A 14,400-nucleotide genomic window follows, 5' to 3' on the forward strand; every position below is an offset into this window, starting at 1 on the left:
TTGTGGAAGATGCCAAGTGTCTTCCCGTTTCATGGGATGGTGGGAGGTCAGGACTCCATGGAGGTGGCACGCATGTTCATACTGCAGGGCCTTTGCATGCGGTCTCTGAGACTTGGATACCCAGACAGATTTCCAGACACACACCCAAAATGCTGAGAATGCATTTTTATTGGTACACCAGAATGCAGGCACTCAAACTCACATCGAATCCCCTGCTACCCTTGCACGCTTGGTCAGAAAGACACCCACATGCACTTGAGCCTAATTTGCCGCACTCTTTTGAAAGATAGGTAACCAGTCGTCTGTAAAGGATCAATATAGTTGGGGTGCAGATACAGGCCTTCCCCTAGGGAAACACTTGCATCAGTATTAGTGAGAGACCAAGTACACATCTGAAGCATTCCTGTGCTTTCTGTCCACTTGTCAGGTGATGTTGCCACATATGACTGTCCATCAGCCAGGAGATGAACCCCCACCCGTGAGGCAGTGACTCAAGGTGCAAGGGAGTCCGGCAAGAAGTGTGGCGCACCCGAGTTGCTGCCACTGCTTTTTGGATCACCCAGCACGGTACGGCTTCTCCTGCCCCAAGACGTGTCGTGAATTTCAGGTTTCCTGGGACTGCCTGAGTGTTGTACGTATAGAGGGACCGTTCCTCTTGCTGAGAAGCCTGAGGGCTCTGAGTTCCCCTGGCTGCTGGAGGACTCCCGGGTCACTGGCTCCTCCTGGGAGCAGCCCTTCCTGCCGTGAGGAGGTGGGCAGCAAGCCAGCACGTGCTCGGATCGATGATGACACCCTCACATGCATTCCTTGGAAAATCTGAACAAAATGAGTGAGAACTCACTACCGTCTCCTCATCGAAACTGAGGTCCAGCACGTTGCCTCCCTTGGGGTTAAGGGTGGGACTGGTTAGCAGTGAGGGCGTCTCCGACTGTGTCACACACACGCATGGAGGAGCCAGGTCACCACCATTTGCGAGGCTCCCGTCTGAGGGTGGGCCATGTACAGATATTCTAGCGGCCCTCTTGGAATACAAGGTCCATGTAAAGGCACTGAGGAGCATAGAGCCATCTGGCTTGTCCAGTGGTGGTAGGTGTCGCAGTAGATCCTAGCCTCAGACAGTTGACGTCTTAGCTTGGAAAGGTGCATTTTGTCCTGATTCCTGCTGCAGATGCACTAATTGGGGCTCTGGTGATGTCGATTCTAAAGCAATGAAGCTTCTGTGGTTTGTGATTGGAGCCCCAGGTCAGGTCTGAGGCCCTCGCCGTTGCATCCCTTTGGGTTGCTGAGATTCCTGAGTGCCATGTGGGCTGCAGTGGCTGCAGAGACCTGGGGGAATGGTGGCAGTTGTGAAAGTTAATAGGCCCATTTCTGCCCTTGGCAGTGGCTGAATTGCAACTCCTGTCACATGCTTGAGTCTTGGAGGTCGCCATGGACTATGCTGTGGTCCTAGGCCTGCATTCCTCCTGCAGGTTGGCCAGAGGCCCAGAGAAGAATGTTTGTGCAGGTGAGGAAAAGTGCAGTGTGATTTACTGGGACAATATGTCCGCTGAGGCTTGCAGGCACTGTTGTTCTGTTTTCAGTAATACAGTGGGGTCCTTTTGGAGCTGCCATCAGCTGGGTACAGAGGACAGGGCATTGCTTGTCCTTAGGAGGCTCGGTGAAAGGTGACCTTTGTGGCCTTGTTGTCCCACTGCCAGTAGAAGGACTCTCAAAGGGCATCTTTGGTGCCTTGAAGAGTTGCAATAAAGAGGCCAAGGAACCAGCCCAGTGGGTAGTTAGGTGGTGTACGCACATGCCCCTTGGCCGCCATTTGTCCCTTCGGCCTGGAATTATCAAGATTCCCTGAGGTTGGGGCCAGCCGGCCAGCCCTGATAGCACCCATGTGTTTGGCCCCCTGGCAGTGACGCATCAACCTTTGAGGACCACCACAGTTGTGATAGACATTGCTCATTGGTTGGCATACCAAGGCTGCCTCAATGTAGGAGACAACAGCTCCCATGGCACTATGGCAGAGACCTGGCACATCCACGGTCTTCCCTGGCAGGTCTTCTGAAGTCTTCCTGAAAGCATCCCTGGTGATCTGTGAGCCCTTGGTCGTGTTGCCCGCCTTCTTCCTGTGGGTCTTGCTGGATGCTCATTGTCCCTGTGAGCCGAGGCCCTGGAGGCTTCAGATTTAGGTGAGTCGCCCTTTGTTGCATAATGAATTCAATTTGGACCAAGCCCTGCATTATGAGAGCTTTCTCTAGGGTGTGGTCAGTACCCAGGGCCCTGCAGGCTGTAGATTTGAGGATAATCTGGCCAGGAAAGGAATCCCGTTTCTGTGGGAGTGACCCCTGGTTCCTGGTACCTGAGGATGACCAGGTTCCATCTTGCAGTTTCCAGGGGAGGCTGGACTTTGATTGGGGCTGACTGGCAGGAAGATACGCATGCCCTGAATTCTTTTCCTATTGGAGGGTGCAGTGGGCCATATCTGCCCTAGTGCCAAGTTCACCTTACTGTGCAGTTGTCTGGGAAAATTTTCTTGTTAGGTAGGAGGTAGGACTTGTGACAAGGACCCCTGAGCTATAGTAGTAGCTCACGTAGTCTCAGGGTATGTGGCATTCACACAGATTCTCCGCAAGGTGACCCTGGGCAGTCAGGTCTCTGCGTTGGTCAGAGATCATGGTTCATGGAGATTGGGAGCCTAGAGCCTATGTCAACAGCCCCTCAGTGAAATTTTGCATGGATCTTGTGGAAGATGCCAAGTGTCATCCCATTTCGTGGGATGGTGGGAGGTCAGGACTCCATGGAGATGGCACGCATGTTCATACTGCAGGGCCTTTGCATGCGGTCTCTGAGACTTGGATACCCAGACAGATTTCCAGACACACACCCAAAATGCTGAGAATGCATTTTTATTGGTACACCAGAATGCAGGCACTCAAACTCACATCGAATCCCCTGCTACCCTTGCACGCTTGGTCAGAAAGACACCCACATGCACTTGAGCCTAATTTGCCGCACTCTTTTGAAAGATAGGTAACCAGTCGTCTGTAAAGGATCAATATAGTTGGGGTGCAGATACAGGCCTTCCCCTAGGGAAACACTTGCATCAGTATTAGTGAGAGACCAAGTACACATCTGAAGCATTCCTGTGCTTTCTGTCCACTTGTCAGGTGATGTTGCCACGTATGACTGTCCATCAGCCAGGAGATGAACCCCCACCCGTGAGGCAGTGACTCAAGGTGCAAGGGAGTCCGGCAAGAAGTGTGGCGCACCCGAGTTGCTGCCACTGCTTTTTGGATCACCCAGCACGGTACGGCTTCTCCTGCCCCAAGACGTGTCGTGAATTTCAGGTTTCCTGGGACTGCCTGAGTGGTTGTTCGTATAGAGGGACCGTTCCTCTTGCTGAGAAGCCTGAGGGCTCTGAGTTCCCCTGGCTGCTGGAGGACTCCCGGGTCACTGGCTCCTCCTGGGAGCAGCCCTTCCTGCCGTGAGGAGGTGGGCAGCAAGCCAGCACGTGCTCGGATCGATGATGACACCCTCACATGCATTCCTTGGAAAATCTGAACAAAATGAGTGAGAACTCACTACCGTCTCCTCATCGAAACTGAGGTCCAGCACGTTGCCTCCCTTGGGGTTAAGGGTGGGACTGGTTAGCAGTGAGGGCGTCTCCGACTGTGTCACACACACGCATGGAGGAGCCAGGTCACCACCATTTGCGAGGCTCCCGTCTGAGGGTGGGCCATGTACAGATATTCTAGCGGCCCTCTTGGAATACAAGGTCCATGTAAAGGCACTGAGGAGCATAGAGCCATCTGGCTTGTCCAGTGGTGGTAGGTGTCGCAGTAGATCCTAGCCTCAGACAGTTGACGTCTTAGCTTGGAAAGGTGCATTTTGTCCTGATTCCTGCTGCAGATGCACTAATTGGGGCTCTGGTGATGTCGATTCTAAAGCAATGAAGCTTCTGTGGTTTGTGATTGGAGCCCCAGGTCAGGTCTGAGGCCCTCGCCGTTGCATCCCTTTGGGTTGCTGAGATTCCTGAGTGCCATGTGGGCTGCAGTGGCTGCAGAGACCTGGGGGAATGGTGGCAGTTGTGAAAGTTAATAGGCCCATTTCTGCCCTTGGCAGTGGCTGAATTGCAACTCCTGTCACATGCTTGAGTCTTGGAGGTCGCCATGGACTATGCTGTGGTCCTAGGCCTGCATTCCTCCTGCAGGTTGGCCAGAGGCCCAGAGAAGAATGTTTGTGCAGGTGAGGAAAAGTGCAGTGTGATTTACTGGGACAATATGTCCGCTGAGGCTTGCAGGCACTGTTGTTCTGTTTTCAGTAATACAGTGGGGTCCTTTTGGAGCTGCCATCAGCTGGGTACAGAGGACAGGGCATTGCTTGTCCTTAGGAGGCTCGGTGAAAGGTGACCTTTGTGGCCTTGTTGTCCCACTGCCAGTAGAAGGACTCTCAAAGGGCATCTTTGGTGCCTTGAAGAGTTGCAATAAAGAGGCCAAGGAACCAGCCCAGTGGGTAGTTAGGTGGTGTACGCACATGCCCCTTGGCCGCCATTTGTCCCTTCGGCCTGGAATTATCAAGATTCCCTGAGGTTGGGGCCAGCCGGCCAGCCCTGATAGCACCCATGTGTTTGGCCCCCTGGCAGTGACGCATCAACCTTTGAGGACCACCACAGTTGTGATAGACATTGCTCATTGGTTGGCATACCAAGGCTGCCTCAATGTAGGAGACAACAGCTCCCATGGCACTATGGCAGAGACCTGGCACATCCACGGTCTGCCCTGGCAGGTCTTCTGAAGTCTTCCTGAAAGCATCCCTGGTGATCTGTGAGCCCTTGGTCGTGTTGCCCGCCTTCTTCCTGTGGGTCTTGCTGGATGCTCATTGTCCCTGTGAGCCGAGGCCCTGGAGGCTTCAGATTTAGGTGAGTCGCCCTTTGTTGCATAATGAATTCAATTTGGACCAAGCCCTGCATTATGAGAGCTTTCTCTAGGGTGTGGTCAGTACCCAGGGCCCTGCAGGCTGTAGATTGGAGGATAATCTGGCCAGGAAAGGAATCCCGTTTCTGTGGGAGTGACCCCTGGTTCCTGGTACCTGAGGATGACCAGGTTCCATCTTGCAGTTTCCAGGGGAGGCTGGACTTTGATTGGGGCTGACTGGCAGGAAGATACGCATGCCCTGAATTCTTTTCCTATTGGAGGGTGCAGTGGGCCATATCTGCCCTAGTGCCAAGTTCACCTTACTGTGCAGTTGTCTGGGAAAATTTTCTTGTTAGGTAGGAGGTAGGACTTGTGACAAGGACCCCTGAGCTATAGTAGTAGCTCACGTAGTCTCAGGGTATGTGGCATTCACACAGATTCTCCGCAAGGTGACCCTGGGCAGTCAGGTCTCTGCGTTGGTCAGAGATCATGGTTCATGGAGATTGGGAGCCTAGAGCCTATGTCAACAGCCCCTCAGTGAAATTTTGCATGGATCTTGTGGAAGATGCCAAGTGTCATCCCATTTCGTGGGATGGTGGGAGGTCAGGACTCCATGGAGATGGCACGCATGTTCATACTGCAGGGCCTTTGCATGCGGTCTCTGAGACTTGGATACCCAGACAGATTTCCAGACACACACCCAAAATGCTGAGAATGCATTTTTATTGGTACACCAGAATGCAGGCACTCAAACTCACATCGAATCCCCTGCTACCCTTGCACGCTTGGTCAGAAAGACACCCACATGCACTTGAGCCTAATTTGCCGCACTCTTTTGAAAGATAGGTAACCAGTCGTCTGTAAAGGATCAATATAGTTGGGGTGCAGATACAGGCCTTCCCCTAGGGAAACACTTGCATCAGTATTAGTGAGAGACCAAGTACACATCTGAAGCATTCCTGTGCTTTCTGTCCACTTGTCAGGTGATGTTGCCACGTATGACTGTCCATCAGCCAGGAGATGAACCCCCACCCGTGAGGCAGTGACTCAAGGTGCAAGGGAGTCCGGCAAGAAGTGTGGCGCACCCGAGTTGCTGCCACTGCTTTTTGGATCACCCAGCACGGTACGGCTTCTCCTGCCCCAAGACGTGTCGTGAATTTCAGGTTTCCTGGGACTGCCTGAGTGGTTGTTCGTATAGAGGGACCGTTCCTCTTGCTGAGAAGCCTGAGGGCTCTGAGTTCCCCTGGCTGCTGGAGGACTCCCGGGTCACTGGCTCCTCCTGGGAGCAGCCCTTCCTGCCGTGAGGAGGTGGGCAGCAAGCCAGCACGTGCTCGGATCGATGATGACACCCTCACATGCATTCCTTGGAAAATCTGAACAAAATGAGTGAGAACTCACTACCGTCTCCTCATCGAAACTGAGGTCCAGCACGTTGCCTCCCTTGGGGTTAAGGGTGGGACTGGTTAGCAGTGAGGGCGTCTCCGACTGTGTCACACACACGCATGGAGGAGCCAGGTCACCACCATTTGCGAGGCTCCCGTCTGAGGGTGGGCCATGTACAGATATTCTAGCGGCCCTCTTGGAATACAAGGTCCATGTAAAGGCACTGAGGAGCATAGAGCCATCTGGCTTGTCCAGTGGTGGTAGGTGTCGCAGTAGATCCTAGCCTCAGACAGTTGACGTCTTAGCTTGGAAAGGTGCATTTTGTCCTGATTCCTGCTGCAGATGCACTAATTGGGGCTCTGGTGATGTCGATTCTAAAGCAATGAAGCTTCTGTGGTTTGTGATTGGAGCCCCAGGTCAGGTCTGAGGCCCTCGCCGTTGCATCCCTTTGGGTTGCTGAGATTCCTGAGTGCCATGTGGGCTGCAGTGGCTGCAGAGACCTGGGGGAATGGTGGCAGTTGTGAAAGTTAATAGGCCCATTTCTGCCCTTGGCAGTGGCTGAATTGCAACTCCTGTCACATGCTTGAGTCTTGGAGGTCGCCATGGACTATGCTGTGGTCCTAGGCCTGCATTCCTCCTGCAGGTTGGCCAGAGGCCCAGAGAAGAATGTTTGTGCAGGTGAGGAAAAGTGCAGTGTGATTTACTGGGACAATATGTCCGCTGAGGCTTGCAGGCACTGTTGTTCTGTTTTCAGTAATACAGTGGGGTCCTTTTGGAGCTGCCATCAGCTGGGTACAGAGGACAGGGCATTGCTTGTCCTTAGGAGGCTCGGTGAAAGGTGACCTTTGTGGCCTTGTTGTCCCACTGCCAGTAGAAGGACTCTCAAAGGGCATCTTTGGTGCCTTGAAGAGTTGCAATAAAGAGGCCAAGGAACCAGCCCAGTGGGTAGTTAGGTGGTGTACGCACATGCCCCTTGGCCGCCATTTGTCCCTTCGGCCTGGAATTATCAAGATTCCCTGAGGTTGGGGCCAGCCGGCCAGCCCTGATAGCACCCATGTGTTTGGCCCCCTGGCAGTGACGCATCAACCTTTGAGGACCACCACAGTTGTGATAGACATTGCTCATTGGTTGGCATACCAAGGCTGCCTCAATGTAGGAGACAACAGCTCCCATGGCACTATGGCAGAGACCTGGCACATCCACGGTCTTCCCTGGCAGGTCTTCTGAAGTCTTCCTGAAAGCATCCCTGGTGATCTGTGAGCCCTTGGTCGTGTTGCCCGCCTTCTTCCTGTGGGTCTTGCTGGATGCTCATTGTCCCTGTGAGCCGAGGCCCTGGAGGCTTCAGATTTAGGTGAGTCGCCCTTTGTTGCATAATGAATTCAATTTGGACCAAGCCCTGCATTATGAGAGCTTTCTCTAGGGTGTGGTCAGTACCCAGGGCCCTGCAGGCTGTAGATTTGAGGATAATCTGGCCAGGAAAGGAATCCCGTTTCTGTGGGAGTGACCCCTGGTTCCTGGTACCTGAGGATGACCAGGTTCCATCTTGCAGTTTCCAGGGGAGGCTGGACTTTGATTGGGGCTGACTGGCAGGAAGATACGCATGCCCTGAATTCTTTTCCTATTGGAGGGTGCAGTGGGCCATATCTGCCCTAGTGCCAAGTTCACCTTACTGTGCAGTTGTCTGGGAAAATTTTCTTGTTAGGTAGGAGGTAGGACTTGTGACAAGGACCCCTGAGCTATAGTAGTAGCTCACGTAGTCTCAGGGTATGTGGCATTCACACAGATTCTCCGCAAGGTGACCCTGGGCAGTCAGGTCTCTGCGTTGGTCAGAGATCATGGTTCATGGAGATTGGGAGCCTAGAGCCTATGTCAACAGCCCCTCAGTGAAATTTTGCATGGATCTTGTGGAAGATGCCAAGTGTCATCCCATTTCGTGGGATGGTGGGAGGTCAGGACTCCATGGAGATGGCACGCATGTTCATACTGCAGGGCCTTTGCATGCGGTCTCTGAGACTTGGATACCCAGACAGATTTCCAGACACACACCCAAAATGCTGAGAATGCATTTTTATTGGTACACCAGAATGCAGGCACTCAAACTCACATCGAATCCCCTGCTACCCTTGCACGCTTGGTCAGAAAGACACCCACATGCACTTGAGCCTAATTTGCCGCACTCTTTTGAAAGATAGGTAACCAGTCGTCTGTAAAGGATCAATATAGTTGGGGTGCAGATACAGGCCTTCCCCTAGGGAAACACTTGCATCAGTATTAGTGAGAGACCAAGTACACATCTGAAGCATTCCTGTGCTTTCTGTCCACTTGTCAGGTGATGTTGCCACGTATGACTGTCCATCAGCCAGGAGATGAACCCCCACCCGTGAGGCAGTGACTCAAGGTGCAAGGGAGTCCGGCAAGAAGTGTGGCGCACCCGAGTTGCTGCCACTGCTTTTTGGATCACCCAGCACGGTACGGCTTCTCCTGCCCCAAGACGTGTCGTGAATTTCAGGTTTCCTGGGACTGCCTGAGTGGTTGTTCGTATAGAGGGACCGTTCCTCTTGCTGAGAAGCCTGAGGGCTCTGAGTTCCCCTGGCTGCTGGAGGACTCCCGGGTCACTGGCTCCTCCTGGGAGCAGCCCTTCCTGCCGTGAGGAGGTGGGCAGCAAGCCAGCACGTGCTCGGATCGATGATGACACCCTCACATGCATTCCTTGGAAAATCTGAACAAAATGAGTGAGAACTCACTACCGTCTCCTCGTCGAAACTGAGGTCCAGCACGTTGCCTCCCTTGGGGTTAAGGGTGGGACTGGTTAGCAGTGAGGGCGTCTCCGACTGTGTCACACACACGCATGGAGGAGCCAGGTCACCACCATTTGCGAGGCTCCCGTCTGAGGGTGGGCCATGTACAGATATTCTAGCGGCCCTCTTGGAATACAAGGTCCATGTAAAGGCACTGAGGAGCATAGAGCCATCTGGCTTGTCCAGTGGTGGTAGGTGTCGCAGTAGATCCTAGCCTCAGACAGTTGACGTCTTAGCTTGGAAAGGTGCATTTTGTCCTGATTCCTGCTGCAGATGCACTAATTGGGGCTCTGGTGATGTCGATTCTAAAGCAATGAAGCTTCTGTGGTTTGTGATTGGAGCCCCAGGTCAGGTCTGAGGCCCTCGCCGTTGCATCCCTTTGGGTTGCTGAGATTCCTGAGTGCCATGTGGGCTGCAGTGGCTGCAGAGACCTGGGGGAATGGTGGCAGTTGTGAAAGTTAATAGGCCCATTTCTGCCCTTGGCAGTGGCTGAATTGCAACTCCTGTCACATGCTTGAGTCTTGGAGGTCGCCATGGACTATGCTGTGGTCCTAGGCCTGCATTCCTCCTGCAGGTTGGCCAGAGGCCCAGAGAAGAATGTTTGTGCAGGTGAGGAAAAGTGCAGTGTGATTTACTGGGACAATATGTCCGCTGAGGCTTGCAGGCACTGTTGTTCTGTTTTCAGTAATACAGTGGGGTCCTTTTGGAGCTGCCATCAGCTGGGTACAGAGGACAGGGCATTGCTTGTCCTTAGGAGGCTCGGTGAAAGGTGACCTTTGTGGCCTTGTTGTCCCACTGCCAGTAGAAGGACTCTCAAAGGGCATCTTTGGTGCCTTGAAGAGTTGCAATAAAGAGGCCAAGGAACCAGCCCAGTGGGTAGTTAGGTGGTGTACGCACATGCCCCTTGGCCGCCATTTGTCCCTTCGGCCTGGAATTATCAAGATTCCCTGAGGTTGGGGCCAGCCGGCCAGCCCTGATAGCACCCATGTGTTTGGCCCCCTGGCAGTGACGCATCAACCTTTGAGGACCACCACAGTTGTGATAGACATTGCTCATTGGTTGGCATACCAAGGCTGCCTCAATGTAGGAGACAACAGCTCCCATGGCACTATGGCAGAGACCTGGCACATCCACGGTCTTCCCTGGCAGGTCTTCTGAAGTCTTCCTGAAAGCATCCCTGGTGATCTGTGAGCCCTTGGTCGTGTTGCCCGCCTTCTTCCTGTGGGTCTTGCTGGATGCTCATTGTCCCTGTGAGCCGAGGCCCTGGAGGCTTCAGATTTAGGTGAGTCGCCCTTTGTTGCATAATGAATTCAATTTGGACCAAGCCCTGCATTATGAGAGCTTTCTCTAGGGTGTGGTCAGTACCCAGGGCCCTGCAGGCTGTAGATTTGAGGATAATCTGGCCAGGAAAGGAATCCCGTTTCTGTGGGAGTGACCCCTGGTTCCTGGTACCTGAGGATGACCAGGTTCCATCTTGCAGTTTCCAGGGGAGGCTGGACTTTGATTGGGGCTGACTGGCAGGAAGATACGCATGCCCTGAATTCTTTTCCTATTGGAGGGTGCAGTGGGCCATATCTGCCCTAGTGCCAAGTTCACCTTACTGTGCAGTTGTCTGGGAAAATTTTCTTGTTAGGTAGGAGGTAGGACTTGTGACAAGGACCCCTGAGCTATAGTAGTAGCTCACGTAGTCTCAGGGTATGTGGCATTCACACAGATTCTCCGCAAGGTGACCCTGGGCAGTCAGGTCTCTGCGTTGGTCAGAGATCATGGTTCATGGAGATTGGGAGCCTAGAGCCTATGTCAACAGCCCCTCAGTGAAATTTTGCATGGATCTTGTGGAAGATGCCAAGTGTCATCCCATTTCGTGGGATGGTGGGAGGTCAGGACTCCATGGAGATGGCACGCATGTTCATACTGCAGGGCCTTTGCATGCGGTCTCTGAGACTTGGATACCCAGACAGATTTCCAGACACACACCCAAAATGCTGAGAATGCATTTTTATTGGTACACCAGAATGCAGGCACTCAAACTCACATCGAATCCCCTGCTACCCTTGCACGCTTGGTCAGAAAGACACCCACATGCACTTGAGCCTAATTTGCCGCACTCTTTTGAAAGATAGGTAACCAGTCGTCTGTAAAGGATCAATATAGTTGGGGTGCAGATACAGGCCTTCCCCTAGGGAAACACTTGCATCAGTATTAGTGAGAGACCAAGTACACATCTGAAGCATTCCTGTGCTTTCTGTCCACTTGTCAGGTGATGTTGCCACGTATGACTGTCCATCAGCCAGGAGATGAACCCCCACCCGTGAGGCAGTGACTCAAGGTGCAAGGGAGTCCGGCAAGAAGTGTGGCGCACCCGAGTTGCTGCCACTGCTTTTTGGATCACCCAGCACGGTACGGCTTCTCCTGCCCCAAGACGTGTCGTGAATTTCAGGTTTCCTGGGACTGCCTGAGTGGTTGTTCGTATAGAGGGACCGTTCCTCTTGCTGAGAAGCCTGAGGGCTCTGAGTTCCCCTGGCTGCTGGAGGACTCCCGGGTCACTGGCTCCTCCTGGGAGCAGCCCTTCCTGCCGTGAGGAGGTGGGCAGCAAGCCAGCACGTGCTCGGATCGATGATGACACCCTCACATGCATTCCTTGGAAAATCTGAACAAAATGAGTGAGAACTCACTACCGTCTCCTCGTCGAAACTGAGGTCCAGCACGTTGCCTCCCTTGGGGTTAAGGGTGGGACTGGTTAGCAGTGAGGGCGTCTCCGACTGTGTCACACACACGCATGGAGGAGCCAGGTCACCACCATTTGCGAGGCTCCCGTCTGAGGGTGGGCCATGTACAGATATTCTAGCGGCCCTCTTGGAATACAAGGTCCATGTAAAGGCACTGAGGAGCATAGAGCCATCTGGCTTGTCCAGTGGTGGTAGGTGTCGCAGTAGATCCTAGCCTCAGACAGTTGACGTCTTAGCTTGGAAAGGTGCATTTTGTCCTGATTCCTGCTGCAGATGCACTAATTGGGGCTCTGGTGATGTCGATTCTAAAGCAATGAAGCTTCTGTGGTTTGTGATTGGAGCCCCAGGTCAGGTCTGAGGCCCTCGCCGTTGCATCCCTTTGGGTTGCTGAGATTCCTGAGTGCCATGTGGGCTGCAGTGGCTGCAGAGACCTGGGGGAATGGTGGCAGTTGTGAAAGTTAATAGGCCCATTTCTGCCCTTGGCAGTGGCTGAATTGCAACTCCTGTCACATGCTTGAGTCTTGGAGGTCGCCATGGACTATGCTGTGGTCCTAGGCCTGCATTCCTCCTGCAGGTTGGCCAGAGGCCCAGAGAAGAATGTTTGTGCAGGTGAGGAAAAGTGCAGTGTGATTTACTGGGACAATATGTCCGCTGAGGCTTGCAGGCACTGTTGTTCTGTTTTCAGTAATACAGTGGGGTCCTTTTGGAGCTGCCATCAGCTGGGTACAGAGGACAGGGCATTGCTTGTCCTTAGGAGGCTCGGTGAAAGGTGACCTTTGTGGCCTTGTTGTCCCACTGCCAGTAGAAGGACTCTCAAAGGGCATCTTTGGTGCCTTGAAGAGTTGCAATAAAGAGGCCAAGGAACCAGCCCAGTGGGTAGTTACGTGGTGTACGCACATGCCCCTTGGCCGCCATTTGTCCCTTCGGCCTGGAATTATCAAGATTCCCTGAGGTTGGGGCCAGCCGGCCAGCCCTGATAGCACCCATGTGTTTGGCCCCCTGGCAGTGACGCATCAACCTTTGAGGACCACCACAGTTGTGATAGACATTGCTCATTGGTTGGCATACCAAGGCTGCCTCAATGTAGGAGACAACAGCTCCCATGGCACTATGGCAGAGACCTGGCACATCCACGGTCTTCCCTGGCAGGTCTTCTGAAGTCTTCCTGAAAGCATCCCTGGTGATCTGTGAGCCCTTGGTCGTGTTGCCCGCCTTCTTCCTGTGGGTCTTGCTGGATGCTCATTGTCCCTGTGAGCCGAGGCCCTGGAGGCTTCAGATTTAGGTGAGTCGCCCTTTGTTGCATAATGAATTCAATTTGGACCAAGCCCTGCATTATGAGAGCTTTCTCTAGGGTGTGGTCAGTACCCAGGGCCCTGCAGGCTGTAGATTTGAGGATAATCTGGCCAGGAAAGGAATCCCGTTTCTGTGGGAGTGACCCCTGGTTCCTGGTACCTGAGGATGACCAGGTTCCATCTTGCAGTTTCCAGTGGAGGCTGGACTTTGATTGGGCTGACTGGCAGGAAGATACGCATGCCCTGAATTCTTTTCCTATTGGAGGGTGCAGTGGGCCATATCTGCCCTAGTGCCAAGTTCACCTTACTGTGCAGTTGTCTGGGAAAATTTTCTTGTTAGGGTAGGAGGTGGGACTTGTGACAAGGACCCCTGAGCTATAGTAGTAGCTCACGTAGTCTCAGGGTATGTGGCATTCACACAGATTCTCCGCAAAGGTGACCCTGGGCAGTCAGGTCTCTGCGTTGGTCAGAGATCATGGTTCATGGAGATTGGGAGCCTAGAGCCTATGTCAACAGCCCCTCAGTGAAATTTTGCATGGATCTTGTGGAAGATGCCAAGTGTCATCCCGTTTCATGGGATGGTGGGAGGTCAGGACTCCATGGAGGTGGCACGCATGTTCATACTGCAGGGCCTTTGCATGCGGTCTCTGAGACTTGGATACCCAGACAGATTTCCAGACACACACCCAAAATGCTGAGAATGCATTTTTATTGGTACACCAGAATGCAGGCACTCAAACTCACATCGAATCCCCTGCTACCCTTGCACGCTTGGTCAGAAAGACACCCACATGCACTTGAGCCTAATTTGCCGCACTCTTTTGAAAGATAGGTAACCAGTCGTCTGTAAAGGATCAATATAGTTGGGGTGCAGATACAGGCCTTCCCCTAGGGAAACACTTGCATCAGTATTAGTGAGAGACCAAGTACACATCTGAAGCATTCCTGTGCTTTCTGTCCACTTGTCAGGTGATGTTGCCACGTATGACTGTCCATCAGCCAGGAGATGAACCCCCACCCGTGAGGCAGTGACTCAAGGTGCAAGGGAGTCCGGCAAGAAGTGTGGCGCACCCGAGTTGCTGCCACTGCTTTTTGGATCACCCAGCACGGTACGGCTTCTCCTGCCCCAAGACGTGTCGTGAATTTCAGGTTTCCTGGGACTGCCTGAGTGGTTGTACGTATAGAGGGACCTTTCCTCTTGCTGAGAAGCCTGAGGGCTCTGAGTTCCCCTGGCTGCTGGAGGACTCCCGGGTCACTGGCTCCTCCTGGGAGCAGCCCTTCCTGCCGTGAGGAGGTG

The 14,400-nt window shown here is 53.3% G+C and overlaps 1 protein-coding gene and 5 non-coding genes across 8 annotated transcripts in view; all 6 read left to right on the plus strand.

Annotated features, from left to right (window-relative positions):
- Nucleotides 1-14,400, plus strand: part of LOC109575459 (uncharacterized) — a 234,718-nt gene that overhangs the window by 112,454 nt on the left and 107,864 nt on the right. For all 3 annotated transcript variants that reach the window (XM_070775957.1, XM_070775956.1, XM_070775958.1), the window contains 3 exons: nucleotides 428-3,295; nucleotides 4,774-11,482; nucleotides 12,961-14,212. The gene's annotated coding sequence lies outside the window, so the exon portion shown is untranslated. The remainder of the gene's footprint in view (nucleotides 1-427; nucleotides 3,296-4,773; nucleotides 11,483-12,960; nucleotides 14,213-14,400) is intronic.
- LOC139178407 (small nucleolar RNA SNORD116) lies at nucleotides 777-869 on the plus strand. Its single transcript, XR_011562805.1, has one exon. It is a non-coding gene; the product is annotated as a small nucleolar RNA SNORD116 (small nucleolar RNA).
- On the plus strand, nucleotides 3,506-3,598 carry LOC139178408 (small nucleolar RNA SNORD116). Its single transcript, XR_011562806.1, has one exon. It is a non-coding gene; the product is annotated as a small nucleolar RNA SNORD116 (small nucleolar RNA).
- On the plus strand, nucleotides 6,235-6,327 carry LOC139178409 (small nucleolar RNA SNORD116). Its single transcript, XR_011562807.1, has one exon. It is a non-coding gene; the product is annotated as a small nucleolar RNA SNORD116 (small nucleolar RNA).
- On the plus strand, nucleotides 8,964-9,056 carry LOC139178433 (small nucleolar RNA SNORD116). Its single transcript, XR_011562830.1, has one exon. It is a non-coding gene; the product is annotated as a small nucleolar RNA SNORD116 (small nucleolar RNA).
- On the plus strand, nucleotides 11,693-11,785 carry LOC139178434 (small nucleolar RNA SNORD116). Its single transcript, XR_011562831.1, has one exon. It is a non-coding gene; the product is annotated as a small nucleolar RNA SNORD116 (small nucleolar RNA).

Source organism: Bos indicus, chromosome 21 (assembly GCF_029378745.1).
Source record: "Bos indicus isolate NIAB-ARS_2022 breed Sahiwal x Tharparkar chromosome 21, NIAB-ARS_B.indTharparkar_mat_pri_1.0, whole genome shotgun sequence".
In the NCBI taxonomy this organism is placed as follows: Eukaryota; Metazoa; Chordata; class Mammalia; order Artiodactyla; family Bovidae; genus Bos; species Bos indicus.